Here is a 14,617-nt window from a genome sequence, read left to right on the forward strand (position 1 = left end):
TAAAGCAAATCTGGAGCGACAATAAACTTATGAGATAATGATTTGTATGTGTAGTACAGCTAAGAAATATAATTTTAGTAGCAAAGAAAAGAGTCTCATATTGTTTTCAGTGTAGGAAGAGTTAAGAAACTCCAGTTGTTATCTATGCAAAAGAGCTTCTCTGAGCTCCCTGACCCAACTTGGGTGGAAAACAGTCCTGTTTTCTGAAGCAATCAAACAACCAAGAAAAAGTGAGAGAAGGGTTGAGATAAGGTTTTACTGCAGGAATGTTCTAAGGGTCCTTAGCTCTGCTCTGTTTTATAGTTTAAATTACAGAGTGTGGTTTGTAAACTGCAAGCATGACAGACGGATGCAAAAATAACTGACTCTTTTCTTTGCTGCTAATGTTCTATTCATAATCCGTACCACACATACAATTAAATATATCATACATTTTTTTTTTTGCTTCAGGTTTGCTTTAGTGGGATTCAAAATCAAGAAATAAAACTGTGCAAACCCCCACTGTCAAGCCAGTGGCATATAGGACACGAATGCGATGAAGCAGACAAACAGAAAGCCACTTATCAGGAATACCTGTAGTAAGAAAGTCTGCTTGACATCCATGTAGTCCATGCAAACAGTAATCATTATTAAATCACAGGATAACACAGGAATCATCCTCTATATTCCCATTGGTCTGTAAACAGACCAATGGAGAGCCCTGGAGGGACCTTTAAGGTCCGTACACACGCCGGACTGCAGGCAACGACGGGTCGTCAACAACCCTTGGGCGGGTTTTAGGCAGACAGTCCAACGTGTGTACAGTCTTCCGGCGGACTGATACGGCTGTTTCTGAGCGATCCGCTGGGCGGACCGCTCAGAAACAGCCGTATCAGTCTGCAGACAGACTGTACACACGCCGGACTGTCGCTGGGACGCCCACCCAGCGGGAGGTGACGATGGACTCGTCGTTGCCTGCAGTCCAGCGTGTGTACGGACCTTTAAAGATGCTTTGTGGCTCTTAGCTATACTTAGCATAGCTGAGAGCTGTATGGAGGAGCATTGTGTGTGGTGTCGAGTGCATGCACATCTTCAATCAAGGTATCTTTGTTAGATCATTTCCAAGGATACTGTAGTGGGAACATTGATTAAAGATAAGTATTTTGGTTGGACTTTTCTTGTTGCAATTCCATTTTTTTTTTAACTCTTTATGTTAATGGGTAAAGGGTACGTCAGAAGCCAGAGGTGGCTTTAGAGTACGCGGGGCCTGGGGCGAGTGTCATATGCAGGGCCTAGAGACATATGCTGTGGATACACACACACACACACGCTGTGGAAGCACACACTCTGTATAGGTTAGATAGGTAAGTGCCTCCAGTATAGGTTAGATAGGTAGGTGCCCCGCAGTATAGATTAGATAGGTAGGCGCCCTGCAGTATAGATTAGATAGGTGCCAGCAGTATAGGTTAGATAGGTAGGTGCCCTGCAGTATAGATTAGACAGGTAGGTGCCCTGCAGTACAGATTAGATAGGTAAGTAGGTACCCTGCAGTATAGATTAGATAGGTGCCTACAGTATAGATTAGATAGGTAGGTACCCCGCAGTATAGATTAGATAGGTGCCTGCAGTATAGATTAGATAGGTAGGTGCCCTGCAGTACAGATTAGATAGGTGTCTGCAGTATAAATTAGATAGATAGGTGCCAGCCTGAAGTATAGATTAGATAGGAAGGTGCCTGCAGTATAGATTAGATAGGTAGGTGCCTGCAGTATAGATTAGATAGGTAGGTGCCTGCAGTATAGATTAGATAGGTAGGTGCCTGCAGTATAGATTAGATAGGAAGGTGGCTGCAGTATAGATTATATAGGTAGGTGCCAGCCTGCAGTATAGATTAGATAGGAAGGTGGCTGCAGTATAGATTAGATAGGTAGGTGCCAGCCTGCAGTATAGATTAGATAGGAAGGTGCCTGCAGTATAGACTAGATAGGAAGGTGGCTGCAGTATAGATTCAATAGATAGGTGCCAGCCTGCAGTATAGATTAGATAGGAAGGTGGCTGCAGTATAGATTAGATAGGTAGGTGCCAGCCTGCAGTATAGATTAGATAGGAAGGTGCCTGCAGTATAGATTAGATAGGAAGGTGGCTGCAGTATAGATTCGATAGGAAGGTGGCTGCAGTATAAATTAGATAGGTAGGTGCTAGCCTGCAGTATAGATTAGATAGGAAGATGCCTGCAGTATAGATTAGATAGGTAGGTGCCAGCCTACAGTATAGATTAGATAGGTGCCTGCAGTATAGATTAGATAGGTAGGTGCCAGCAGTACAGGTTAGGCTAGATATGAAGGTGGCTGCAGCGGTGGGGAGAGCGGGCATAGTAGTTAAAACTCATGTGTCTTCCTCTGATCCTTACAGCTACCATCTATTTCCTCTCCCAGCATTTGTGTATTGGTAACAGTGCCCCTTGTGGTGACATGAGGTCACGTCATCATAGGGGGCGCTGTTACCAATACACAGATGCTGAGAGGAAATAGATGGTAGCTGTGAGGATCGGAGGAAGACACATGAGTTTTAACTACTATGCCCCCTCTCCCCACCGCTGCAGAGGGTGCGGGGCCTCTTCAGGTGCGGGGCCTGAGGCAATTGCCCCACTTGCCAGCCCCAAAGGCCGGCTCTGTCAGTAGCCCTATACTCATTTCACCTGGGGACTCCCAGATACCACCATGAATGTACTCCCAATACCCCCAGGGTGTCAATGCCCCCCACCTCCTGGACACTGGAGGTGGGGAAGAGCCCCTTGTCCATGGATAGGACAAGGGCTCTGGGGGAGAGGGGGAGGCTTGGCCACCCCTCACTTCCAGAGCCCGCTCCACACCATTGACCAATTTGCGCTGGGCCCCAACTCAGTCCAGGCCTCCTATTCTGGCTATCGTGTGCCCATGGCTCCAAAATTACCCCTCAATGCTGGGAAGTAAATGGGCATCTATGGCAGAGCTCTAAAAAATTTTTTAGTGGCAATTGGCGTCTCCATCACCACTCGTTCGCCACTCCCCCATTGCAGTGGTCACTAGTCTCTATGAGACTGGCCACCCCTGCCGCCTCAAGGCCTTAGACAAATCCCTTTCACTGCAGAGGAATGGCATCAGAGGTTTGCCTCTCACTGTGTAGTGAGTACCTATTCTAGTCACAGAACACTTGAGAATAGGAGGCACACTTTCTTGACAGGTTACTGTGGAAAAAACTGAATAGGATTTGGTGGTTTTCATTGTATTAGTGATACAGTAATGTATTTTGTAAGAAGGGAAAATCATTTAATTGTCACTTGTTTAGAATTCAGTTACCTAGCATACAATGGTTTCATGACTGAGAGTATCTGGGTGGGCAAAAGAACAGCAAGTGCAAACTGATTAGCTATTGTATTGGCTAAGTGTAGAAACTGCTGGATAAAGCACCTATAGGCCTGTAATGATTGTTCATTATCATTCAGTCATCAGTTTGATTTTGGGACAGGTTTCCCTGCCTTCTGCTTTGATGAAAACGCGCGTGACATGTAAACGGCCATGGAAGAATTTATTGGCTGATTTTTTTATTGTTGTGAAAAGCCTCCTGTTACTCCTCCCATTTTGGATGACAATGATTGAGTGTCAGTATGTGGTTTTAATTTGAAAGTTTGAGGACTATTATTACTATGCATGTATAGAGTGCTAATATTTTCTGCAGTGCTTTACACGGCTGATCAAACAGTTCATGTCCTACAGAGAATCACACAATCTTATTTCCTTGACAGAGTCTAGAATCGGTGTTGAAAAATTAGCCACTTCACCTACAGACTGACTGGTTGGTATTTGAACTAGGACTACAAGACAAAAGTGATTAATATTATTATTAGTCTTGTTTGATATAGTTCCATTATTTTCTATAGCACTGTACAATGTAGTTACAAAACAGGATGCATAAGATAAATGAAGTACAACATACAGTAAGTATGATGATACAAAATATTTTACCATGCAAAAACATTAACTGATGTCCCCAATAGTAGGTGCAGAGGAAGCGACCATAGGGGCCCCGAAGGGTCCACCCTCTATCACAGTATTAGCTCTCTATTGGTCCTGTGCTGGTAATAATCACTTCTATAGATGCTTTGAATCTTAGTAATCATTAACACACTGTTCCCTATCCCCTGCTTGCATCTCTGACACTGTGGTTGTCCTTGGCAGGTTTGGTGGGCCGTATCAATTGTTATGTATAGAGTGCTTGGAGGGCCCCATGTAAAACTTGCACCAGGGCCCATAGCTCCTTAGCTACGCCACTGGATATCCCTTCCTTGTGAGCTCACGATCTAAAGTCTCGCACATATGCCTGACTACAGTCGGCTGAGGTAGCCGATAATGACAGCCTTAGCCAATAACCAGGCATTTGTACAGTGGCCCTGGACCTGCGATGCGTAAGCAATTCACCCGGCGGATCCACTCACCCCAGCGATGGCCGATTCTCTTGTTCACGCTGCTCCCCCACCCACAAAATGACTACATTCACGCATCACTCCGTCGTCTCTCTGCCCCTCCATAGCAACACAGTGCATCCTCAGCTACACAGCTGGCATGCATCTGGGCACCCCGGCCCAGAGATGTCACCCAATGGGATCGACGGCAACATCACAGGTGTGTACTTCTTAGGGGAAAAGGTCTTAGCTACTGTATCAACCAAAAGATGATTACAAAAAGCAATGTGGACAACATTGTCACACAAATTCTCTGCCAGTTGCCTGGCAGCCCTGCTGCCCTATTTGGCTGCAGCAGTGTCTGAATCAAACCAGAAACTAGCATGCAGCTAATCTCGTCAGATTTGACAATGATGTCAGAAATACCTGATCTGCTGCTTGCAGTTTCTTAATCTATGGCTAAAACTATTAGAGTAAGAAGATCAGCAGTAGAGATGGCCTGAACGGTTCACCAGAGAACTTGTTTGCGCAAACTTAGCTGGTTCGAGTTTGCAGTGAACCGCGAACACTTAACGAGTTTGACCTGCCCCCTATACTACATCATTGGGCTAAACATTGACCCTCTACATCACAGTCAGCAGACACATGGCAGCCAATCAGGCTGCACTCCCTCCAGGAGCCCTCCTCCCCCTTATAAAAGGCAGCAGCGTTGGCCATGTTCTCACTGAGACATTGGAGAGATAGGGAAAGCGATAGTTAGGAGGTTTGTTAGCTTGCTCCTTGCTGATATTTGTTGATGAAAAGCACCCCAAAACTGCGCTTTTGAAAGCTAATTGTCTTCTGATGTGTGTGTGTGTGTGTGTGTGTGTGTGTGTGTGTGTGTGTGTGTGTGTGTGTGTGTGTGTGTCACTGACACTGCATATACAGCCCTGTCTGTCACAGCTGGCCCTTGCTAATTGCTATACTGTGCCAGGCCCAGCACATTCAGTGCCTACCTTTCACTGCCTCTGTGTGACTGCACTTTGTATTATACCACCAGGAGTCAGGTCAAAAAAGTGTTCAGTACCTCACCTTTATCAAAATGAATGAGGCATGGATCCCGGAGGGCTACTGCCTGCCCAAAGACTAAGTCAGTCCCCACACACAGCATCTCTGCCTGCATGCCATGTGACTGCCTGCTGTAAGACTAAGTCAGTCCCCACACAGCATCTCTGCCTGCCGGTCGCTGCTGCCTGCCCCAAGACTAAGTCAGTCCCCACACAGCATCTCTGCCTGCTGGCCGCTGCTGCCTGCCCCAAGACTAAGTCAGTCCCCACACAGCATCTCTCTGCCCACAGGCCACTTGACCTTCTCCGCCACCACCAACAGGGTCCAGGACTCCAGGTGGATTCCTGAATTTTTATGGCTGCTGCTGCTAGCAGCGGCTGCTACCAAACATAATAATAGTTTTTCTGGTGCGTGTACATGCCTAATTTTTTTGGCTACACTGCAGGTGCAACAACAAAACAAAAGGCATGTACATGTGTTAATTCCCCTTCGTGATCGTTACCGCAGTGCCACAGTGAAGGGCTTGTGTATCACAATGAAGCAATGACCGGCTAGATGAGTGTGTTGGGGGCACACCTGACCCAAGATAATAAGGTCGTTGCTTCATTGTGGACAATTGTTCTGTCATTGAGCTACCTCAGCCCAACCATATGGGCTTGAAAACCGCCATCGCCTGCACTCTCACCATGGTGCGCACCAGTCCAGCACGGCCATCACTACACAAACAGCTGTGCGTTAAACAGTGAGTTTGGTCTGTCAGTGTGAAGCAGTACACTACTTACACGAACTGTTGATCCATGTATACACACGCAAGATGTTTTCAAGACCTCCAATTTAGCAATGCAATGTGATTTCTGCCTTTTAGGGATTATAACCCTGCTGTGTGCATTTCCCTGGGACTTTTAGCATGTATCCCCCTCCGCCATGCCCCCTTTCAGGTGTTAGACCCCTTGAAACATCTTTTCCATCACTTTTGTGGCAAGAAACAGTGTTTGTAGTTTTTCAAGTTCGCCTGTCCATTGAAGTCTATTGCGGTTCGAAAAGTTTGCAGGTTCGCAAACTTTTTTGGAAGTTCGAGTTCGAGGTTCGCGAACCGAAAATCGGAGGTTCGAGCCATCTCTAATCAGCAAGATAGCCAGGCAACTGGTATTGCTTAAAACAAAATAAATATGGCAGCTTCTATATCGCTCTCACTTCGGGTGTCTTTATTTGTGTTTGCTGTATAATAGAATGAAAATCATACCTCCCAACTTTTTGATATAGGTAAGAGGGACACCTTTATAACACACCCCTGCCACACCTCCATGCATGCCCTCGTCACACCCCTGGTCACACAATGGACCAATACAAATTAACAGGAAGGTATTTTGATTGGTCCGATTTCAATAATTTACATGAAATTTGAATACAAGAAAGGATTAGGAGGGGAACAATGTGCTCGCTCCTTTGTGTTGCTTAAAAATCCAGAGAACTCGATCTTTAGGCGACCACATGGGACATCTGTACACACGCTAAATTTTTGGCTGAGAAGGTCACGAATAGCCACCTAAGCTGAGATACCCTTAGCCTGTGTACAAGGCTTTAGTACTGCAAGAGGAAGGCCACACAAATGAAAAAAATCACATACAAACTCTGTGCATGCTGCTGGAAAGTGAACCCATAAATGCAGGGCTGCAGTGTAAGATTGCAAACATTCACACACATTTTTATCCAGGACGCTGTGTAAATTGGCTGACAGATCTAAATATACCTAATGTACTTCTTTGCTCTTTGTGCCTCATGCCTCAGTGCACTGCAGTGCTTTTTGAGTACATCCTGTCTCATTAGTCTTCATATAGACAACTCAGTCCTCTCCGTGTCTCATGCTTTTATATAAGATATAGAGAGGCTTGTGCCCCTGTGCTTATACCTCAATACAGGGCCAGCTTTAGGTTTCACAACACCCTGACTGAAGCTATAGATTTACATGTATGAAAATGTTAGATGCTTAAATTAAAAAAACAAAACAGTTTAAACATTAAATGCAGTGAACACAAAATCAGGATGAGGTTAACAAGCAAAAGGAAGGTACTGTAAGCATTACTGTGAGGGCAGCTACTTGGAAACATCCACTAGTTACCACAGAACGGTGCCCCCTTCCTTTGTGTTGTGGGTTGGGCTGTGGTTGTGGGCGGTGTCCCCAGGCGGTGAGAGTACCTGGGGAGCCACCCACGCCGTACCCCTTCCCCTTTATATGGCCTGCTGCTCCCAAGTCAGTATTGCTAGCATGTTCCCAAATCGTTGGGTGATTTTAAACTTAGGTTAGGGTGGGGACCCCGAGAGAAGGCTGCACGTGCCGTCCCTGCTAACATGCTTTGCAGCGTGGAACTGATGTCTCTCTCAATAAGAGAAGGGTAAGGTCCCCTAATAAGTTGAATAATGTGTAATGCATAAGTTTGCTTCCATTATTTGTATTGTGAGATGCATTAGTTCTTAATGCACCTGTTCTACTGCAATTAGCACAGTTGTGCCTTTGTGAGGCTTATTAGCCCTATGCAGTGAGTGTTTGTCAGGTGCATCTTGGTTAAGATGCGTCACCGTTTCATTGAATCTTCTGTTGCAAAACGTTGCCCTCTTCCTTTAATGTCCACAACTATGCCCCCCTTCCCTCTAGTGTCCCCAACTGGGATTCTAGTTTCTTCTAGTGTTCCCACTGAAGCCCTCCTCCTCTTCTAGAGTCTTCTCTTGGGCACTCCTAAGCTCTGGTGTCCCTATTGTGGCCCTCTTCCTTCAAGTTTCCTGATTATGGCCCCCTTCCAACTAGTGCCAATACTGTGGTCCCCTTCCCTAGTGTGAGGCCATCCCCTTGGGTGGCCATACTGTGGAGCTTTCCTCTCTGGTGTCCATACTGTTGCCCCTGCCCCTCTAATGTGTCTTTCATGTGGCCCCTTCCCCTCTAATGTTCCCTCTGTGTGTCCTTCATGTGGCCCCTGACCCTGCCCCTCTAGTCTCCACTCTGTGATTATATTCCCCTTTGTGCGTTCTGTCCTCCTTGAGCACTCACTGTGCTTCAATGCACTGCTGAGTCCCTGCCAGCATACTGATTGAGCTTTAAGAATTCTACTCCTAGAGCTTCTGGCAGCATGGATGGAAGGCAAGCATTCTCCAGCTTTCATCAGGAATCAATATTCAAGAAGCTGGAGAATGCCTGACTACTGTTTATGTTGCCAGGACCCCCTGTGAACTTTGTAAAGAGGATTCTTACAGGGAAATCATGCGGGCTGCCAGGGACATAACCATTTAATGGAAGGTGAAGATGGAGTAGCAATATAAGGCCAGCATCCAGACAGGTCCCTTCAAAAAGATCAGCTCCTCTTAAAATATTGGAATGTAATGCCCTGAGCAGCCACTCAGGTCATTCACGGTAAAGGTAACTCTCCCTCAATAGACTGTATCTATAAGTGTTAAATGGGGATATAGATATAGATACACTCACAATAAAAACAAGTGAGTTTTCATACACGCAGGCAATAAGGTGTTAAAACAATGAGATTTACATAAACAGCATAAGCATACACACTGGCAGTGAAAATAAAAAAAGAAAAACAACAAACCACTAATGTACACCACAGAAACACACTCATTAGATAAGTCTATCTGTCTACCTTTGTGCAAAGGCTTTGTGAAATAATACTGGCTGGTACTGACTCACAGTGCAGGAACTACTGGCCTTAATGGGATGGGAAGCTATGGGCCTCCAGAAGCAGGGACTGCATCCCCTTTTCCTAAACTACTTCCATTATCATTATGTATTTATATAGCACTGACCAGGGCAGCCATCAGGGGGGGCAACTGACACTGCAGTGAGGGGCCCCATGCTTCTGGGGGCCCTGGGCCCCCAAAAGCACTGGAAGGGTTTCGTGTGCTGGCTGCGGGCCTGTGGCTCACTAACTAGCATACTGGGCCACCACCTACACCTGGCTATCTATACTGGGGCTGGACCACCTATACCTAGCTACCTACTCTGGGACACCACCTATACCTGGCTACCTATACTGGGGCACCACCTATATTTGACTACTTATACTGTGGCACCTATAGCTTGCAACCTATACTGGGAGCACCTGTACCTGACTAACCTATACTGGTGCACCACCCATACCAGGCTACCTATACTGCCGGAAACTATACCAGGCTACCTATACCGGGGCACCACCTATAGCTGGCTACTTATACTGGGGGAACCTATACCTGGCTACCTATACTGGGGGCACCTTTGCCTGGATACCTATACTGAGGGCACCTATACCTGGCCAGGGCAGGGGGACGAGCTGAGACAGAAGGGGACAAGAGGTAACACAGGGGGATAAAAGAGGCACAGGGGCAACAGAGGCGGACAAAAGAGGCACAGGGAGAAAAGAGATGAGACGGGAACATGAGGTCACACAGAGGGACAGAAAAGAGGCACAAACTAAGGTGAGACAGAGGGGGACAAAAGAGGTACAGGAAGAAAGGAGGGGGGCAAAAGAGAATGAATAAAGGATAAGAATGGACCTATCTCATTTGTTAACTGGACACTACCTGTATTTTGCTAGTATTTGGCTCCACCCACAACACGCCATGGTCACGCCGACTCTTTGTCGCATCACGCTGTGCATGCTGTTATCTTCAGTGTCGAAGACATGCACATTTTTCGCTGTAGCGCACTTCGCACAGGGACACGGGGGTGGGGTGGCTAGTGGATGGGCACTGCAACCAGTGGGTGGGCCCAGGGAGGGGGGGCCCAGGCCTGATGATGTGTGAGGGGCCCCAAAATTTCTGATGGCAGCCCTGGCACTGACATCTTCCGCAGTGCTTAAAAAACCATATCACTAACCACTGAATCCCCACCATAGATGTAGCAGGATGCCTCTATGATAATCTATGCAAATACAAAGATACAGACGCCATTCAAATCAGAGCAGGGACAAGGTCCTCCAGCACCCAAGGCTGAGACACCAAAGTGCGCCCCCCCCATCCCAGCCGTCACACACTGATTGCTATTAGACTAAGAGGGCCACAGGGCCCACAACCTCCCCAACACCTTAATATCTAGTTATCTGGCTTGCAGTCACTGCTATGTATCCCCTTTTCTTATATCTTTCTTTAGGAATGACAACTGAATGAATTGTGCGCCCCCTCCTACACTGCGCCCCGAGGCTGGAGCCTTTCCAGCCTATGCCTCGGCCTGGCCCTGATTCAAATAGTGTCCTAAAAAAGATTGAAACCTAGGACCCTACCACTGCAAGGTAAGCGTGCTATCTGCTACACCTCCATTTATAAACTAGTGGTATTAGTTTGGTGATCAAATTATTTAGGAATTATAGGTATCCAGATGTTATACTCAGACAGCAATTGTCACCATTGAGATTCATGACAGATTTTTATTGATTTTAAGGTATGTGTGTTTTTATTTTATTTTACTTAAAGGGATACTGTAGGGGGGTCAGGGGAAAATGAGTTGAACTTACCCGGGGCTTCTAATGGTCCCCCGCAGACATCCTGTGTTGGCGCAGCCACTCACCGATGCTCTGGCCCCGCCTCCGGTTCACTTCTGGAATTTCAGACTTTAAAGTTGGAAATCCAATGCGCCTGCATTGCCGTGTCCTCGCTGCCTCTGATGTCACCAGGAGCGTACTGTGCAAGCCCAGTATGGTCTGTGTCTGCGCAGTACACTCCTGGTGACATCAGCGGGAGCGAGGACACGGGCGTGCAGGCGCAGTGGTTTTCTGACTTTAAAGTCAGAAATTCCAGAAGTGAACCGGAGGCGGGGCCGGAGCATCGGTGAGCGGCTGCGCAGGCACAGGATGCCTGAGGGGGACCATTAGAAGCCCCGGGTAAGTTCAGCTCATTTTCCCCCGACCCCCCTACAGTATCCCTTTAACAGTGCCACTACTTAGCTCAGTTGGAATAAGGAGTTTCAGAAACTTGCCTTTGATCTCTAGCAATGTGTTTCCCATACTGTGTTTAGTCATTTACTCCTATCTTAACGTATGCATTGTTTCAGTACAACCTACACAATTATCATATGCCCTGCCCACTTACACTTCCAATGTCCAATAAAGAAGCTGACTTCTCTGAAACTTCCCCTAGAGTCATAAACAGTCATGCAAACAGTAACTCCATTGAAAGCTGACAGCAGAGTGACCATATACTCCTGCAAGGCAGAAATTCTATGCACCTCAGTGCTCTATCTACTGACTCTGAGCAGGTGAGTGTCACTATTGATAAACATCACATGCTTTGTTAAGCAATGGTTTAGATACTTAGAACTAGAAATCATTGTTCTATTACAAAACTGTAGAATATATAGTAAGTTATCTCTAATGATTTGACTTGTTTTCCGTTTTTCGTTTAAATACATTTCATCAAATTTTCTGTATGAATGAGAAACTGGGAGATGCCAGGTACTTAATGCTATAAATGTCATATAGTCACACAGATTTATAGTGACTGTTCTGAAATACCAGTTATTCTAGTTAGGCTTCTATTTAATTGTCGCTTTATAAAGCCATTTCATATTCTCATATTATAACATTTCTAATTATGTCATTTGTTTTCTTTGCTTGAAGCACTTCTACCTTTGCTAAAGCACAAAGATCTATAGACGATCTTGGGCACCTTTTGCACGGATAAAGCGGACATTGCACCATGCATGCAGCATGCCGTGGCAAAAAGTGGGCATGGCCATGAAAGACACTGTGAGTGTAGTCAAATAATATATGTGATTCCAGCAGGGGCAGAGATGGATGTAATGGGGCCTCAGGCAAGGTAATAGAATTGGGGTACTTTTGTGGTCCTCTTGATAAGCTGAAGTAGAGAGAGGTCAAAGAAGGTGACGTGTGGGCCCCTTGACATCCACTAGGCCCCAAGAACCTGCCTAGGTTGCATAGTGGATGATCCTGCTCTGAGCAGGGGTGTAAGAAGAATGTAATGCCCTTTCTCCCCCCTTCAGCAGAACATTAGATGGGACCCTGTACAAGCTACACAAACACATACATCATACATATCAAAATAATCACTGTATTTAATAGGTTTTACCGCTTCTTGCGTCTTAGAAATGCTAGTTAAGCTGGCATCCACTAATTTGGCCTTATGCCCTCCCAAACAACATCATTTTGAAGTGTGGCCCCCAAACAGCATAGTTAAGAACAGTGTTCCCTGGCCCTGCAACAACATAATTAGGCAGATTGTACCATCAAACTATGTCTATTTGTAGAAGCCTGTCACTAGCTTGAGATTGCTCAATAAAACATTATTGTGAAACGAGTTACAGATTACATGCAAAAGGTAAAGATATACTGTACAAGGTTGGACATTGTGTTCTAGGCGCTGAGATCCTTGACGGCTGTTTTACGCTGTAGGTCATTTTTTGTCAGAGACTGTGTCACCATGCAGCAGTGCTTCCAGGTATTTAAACCCATGAGTGGCATCGCTGAGGAGTCCTATATTGCTGCTGCCAGATGGCCCGCTCCCCGTGTGCATGGTAAAGCATACATGGCGGTCACCAGGATAAAGCAGTAGCTGCGGCGCTGAGTACGGCCTGGGACCCACTAGTGGTAATTTGTGATAGTTCGCAAGGCTCTTGCGATTTCTGAAATTGCAGAGGTCCATGATTTTGACTGCAATTCTACAACCACTGAGGCAATTACTCCGGGATTGTTCCCAAAATGCTGCATGCTCTGCGATTGTAATGCTGCAAGTGGTACCACCCAAATGCGGTTCCACTGTTGGAGCACTTTTATGGCAAGTGCTGCAAAACCACTGCAAGTGGGTCCCAGGCCTAAATCTTTTTCTCTCTAGTACTATTAGCACCTCTATTAGGTAGCGATTTAACACTATTATGTCAAAACAGAAAAACAGGAGAGGGAATATTAAAGTCAAGGGAATGTAGGGCTGGTTCACACTATGAGCGTTGTGGCCTTTTTTTAAAATCACTAGCATTTTTAAAAGTGCTGTAAAAGCGCTTGTGTAATGAAATCCAATGTGAGTGTTCTCACATGAACGATGAGCTTTTTTGCCAATCACAAACGCGGGTCCTGCACTGATTGCGCTTAAATGCAAGGTATAGTAAAAATCAAATATTGCTTTAACCCCTTGAGGACCGCAGTGTTTAACCCCCCTAAAGACCAGCCTGTTTTTTCCTTAATTGGCCACTGCAGCTTTAAGACCAAGCTGCAGGACCGCACAACACAGCACACAAGTGACCCCCCCCCCCTTTTCCCCCCACCAACAGAGCTCTCTGTTGGTGGGGTCTGATCGCTCCACATTTGTTTATTTTTTTATATAAATATTTATTTCCTTCGATTTTTAACAAAAAATGCACTTTTTTTATTTTATCTCCCCTGCGCCCTCCCTCCCACCGCCAGCCAATCAGGGTGATCAGCTGTCATAGGCTTCAGCCTATGACAGCCAATCACTGTCCAGCCTATGGAGGGGACAGCCATGTCACACGGCTGTCCCCAGTACAGCGCTGCTGCCGATCGCAGCACTGTACATGTAAATAGACAGCGATTACTAACAGTCTTACGCCGTCTAACAGAGCTCCGCCCCCCGAGCAGGAGATGCGCGCGCATCTTGTGCGAGATCTCCTGCAAAGTGCAGCCCCAGGACTTGACACCAATTGGTGTTAGGCGGTCCTGGGGCTGCCGCCGCGGCCACGCCCATGGGCGTGGAGCGGTCCTAAAGTAGTTAAAGGCATTTTGAACAGCGATTTTAGCGATTTTGTGGGCATTTTTTAGCCAAATTTGCTTTACAATGCATTCAGTTCCAGGTCAAAGAGTGCACTACCTGTTAGTCTGCACACACAAAATTGCAAATCGCAAAACAAAAACACACACAAAAATAGGAAATTCACTCTTAAAATGCTAGGAATTGCTTAACAAAACTGCTCAAAAAAGCACTTAGCACTTGCAATTATGCTTGTGATTTGTAGTGCGAACTAGGCCTTAAAGGATGAACTTATGATAAAAAAGATGGAGACAGAGTTGCTCGGATACCCCTGATCATGAAGAGTGATCACGAGCATGACTTCGCCCACTTCCGAAATTGACTCATGATCATGGTCACGAGTAGGAAGGGATTACCGACTCGATGCAGTTTCGAGTTGAATAACCGCATGTAATCACAAAT

The 14,617-nt window shown here is 46.1% G+C and overlaps 1 protein-coding gene across 1 annotated transcript in view; it reads left to right on the plus strand.

Moving 5' to 3' along the window:
- Positions 1-11,614: 11,614 nt before the first annotated feature.
- The window catches only part of LOC137504740 (probable cation-transporting ATPase 13A4), a 169,098-nt gene continuing 166,095 nt past the window's right edge, over positions 11,615-14,617 (plus strand). Inside the window, exon 1 of the mRNA XM_068233323.1 lies at positions 11,615-11,696. The gene's annotated coding sequence lies outside the window, so the exon portion shown is untranslated. The remainder of the gene's footprint in view (positions 11,697-14,617) is intronic.

This window comes from Hyperolius riggenbachi, chromosome 4 (genome assembly GCF_040937935.1).
Source record: "Hyperolius riggenbachi isolate aHypRig1 chromosome 4, aHypRig1.pri, whole genome shotgun sequence".
Lineage (NCBI taxonomy): Eukaryota > Metazoa > Chordata > Amphibia > Anura > Hyperoliidae > Hyperolius > Hyperolius riggenbachi.